Source organism: Salmo salar, chromosome 08 (assembly GCF_965601325.2).
Source record: "Salmo salar chromosome 08, fSalSal1, whole genome shotgun sequence".
In the NCBI taxonomy this organism is placed as follows: Eukaryota; Metazoa; Chordata; class Actinopteri; order Salmoniformes; family Salmonidae; genus Salmo; species Salmo salar.
In genome coordinates, this window is record NC_138298.1 from 5,190,001 (window position 1) to 5,192,500 (window position 2,500).

Consider the following 2,500-nt stretch of genomic DNA (forward strand, 5'->3'; position numbering starts at 1 on the left):
AAAAAGTAAAATCATTGCCATATTCCACAAAAATTGAGACGCTGGAAGGAGCTGAATACTTCAGGGTGATCCATGACAAGCAGGTCAGAGTTTGTCGATTGTGCATACAACCTGGGCACATAGTTAAAGATTGCCCTGAATTCAAGTGTTTCAAGTGCGGCAATCAAGGCCATTATGCGAGAGAGTGTGTCGGAGAGAAGGAAAGGAATGTTTGTGGAAGATGCAGAAAGAGATTGGCGGAGTGCAACTGTGGAGAAGTTATGACTGAAGAGGGGAGTCAAGTACTATTCGAGGAAGCAGTTGTATCATCGCAAGAAGGAGAAGAAGATGGAGGAGAGGACGTGGTGGAAGGTGGAGAGACGGAGGAAGGAAGAAGGGAGAAGAAAGAAGACCAGAAGATTAACGAAATTGGGAGCAGTATGGATTCGGAAATAAGAAGGTGGAGTTTTCAGGAGGAGAGGGGAAGTGGATTGGGGGGAAGCACGGGGGACTCACGGGTTTTGGGGGAAAGCACAGCACAAACAAGTACCTCGGGGGGTGAAGAAATGGAGAGGGTCTTAAGTTTAATGACAACAACAGAGACGGGTATGAACACGGGGAGCACAACGACTACTACACGTGAGACGGAGATGAACATTCCAGAAACGGCGGAGAACACGGGGAGCACAACGAACATTCCAGAATCGGCGATGAACACGGGGAGCACAATGAGCATTCCAGAATCGGCGATGAACACGGGGAGCACAACGGATGAGGGTGTAAAGAAGAAAAGTTGGCTGGATGAAATGGACTTGGAGGAGATATCGGACTCGGATGATGGGGAAAAATTTGAAAGAATGAGAGGAGGATACAGGAAGAGGAAAGCAGCGGAGGGGGGGGAGAGAAAGGGTGGAAGAGGAAAGAAACTGGATAAAAGGTAGAGGATAATGAAATTATATTTTATAATTTTATTATTTATTAGTATGGTAACAATAATGTCGATAAATGCGAATGGGTTGAGAACAATAGGAAAATTTAATAGAATAGTACACATAAAGAATTCTGATATTTTATGTATTCAAGAGACGCACTGGGATAATATGTGTGTTTTAGAAATTCAGAAAATATGGAGGGATTTTATTTATGTAAACAATGGTAGGGGGAATTCATGTGGGGTTGCAATTTTAATAAGGAAGGATGTAGTAGAAAATGTGAAGAAGATATATAATGATAATAATGGGAGGATTTTAATTTTAGATTTTGAATATATGAGTAGGGTTTTTAGGATTATAAATATTTATGCGCCGAATAATGAAATAGAGAGAAGGAATTTATTTTTTAGAATTAGCGAAATGGTGCAAGGGAAACTGTATTTTAGTTGGGGATTTTAATGTAAAAATGGATAGACTAGATATGACAAGGGGAGCTATTTTTAGAAGTGACGTATCTAGGGGGGTTTTAAGGAAGATGATGGTTGAAAACAATTTAATTGATATATGGAGGGAGGAGAATCCGAATAAGAGAGAATTTTCTAGAAGGCAGGTGGTTTTAGGGGAATTGAAACAGACACGGATAGATTTGGTTTTAGTAAATGAAGGGTTAAGGAATTTTATGAAGGATATTAAATATATTTTTACAACTTTTAGTGATCATGCTGGGTTAACATTTTCGGTGGGGTTAGATAAGGAAAGGAAAGGGGGGGGAATATGGTGTATGAATGCAGGGTATCTAGGTGATGAGGAATACGGGAAACAACTTAAATCTTTGATAGAAGATGAAATGGAGGATAAGCAAAAAGGGAATGATAAGTGCAAGTGGTGGGAAAATGTTAAAGAAAAAATAAAAGTTTTTAGTATTAGATATGCAAGGAAGCAGAGGAGTAGGATGACAAGAGCAGAAAATTATTTAAGAACAAAATTGAATGAAGAAATGAAGAAATGTGATAGTGATCCTGATTATACTATTGAAAAGTTTTTAGATTTAAAAGCAAAATTGAGCAAATGTGAAATAGAGAAGTGTAAGGGTGCAATTATAAGAAGTAGGGCAAAATATGTTTTAGAAGGGGAGAAATGTACCTCGTTTTTTCTTGGTTTAGAAAAAACTAAACAGACGAAATCATATATTAGTGAGATTGAAAATGTAAAGGGTGAAGTGGTAAATGATTATGTTGAAATATTAGAAACTGTACAGAATTTTTATAAGGATTTATTTAAGAAAGGGGAGGTGGATGAGGGGTGTGTAAAAGAGATTTTAAGTAGTGTGGATGTGCAAATTGGTGTTGAAGATAAGCAAATGTGTGATAGGAAGATAACAATGGATGAAGTGAAAGATGCAATTAAGGGTTTACAAATAAATAAAAGTCCTGGAGTAGATGGACTAATTGCAGAGTTTTATAAAATGTATGAAAGTATTTTAGCACCTATTTTATTAGAAGTATATCAATATATGGAAGACAATGATACTGTTTCAGATTCCATGGTGACAGGGCTGATATCGATTTTATATAAAAATAAGGGGAGCA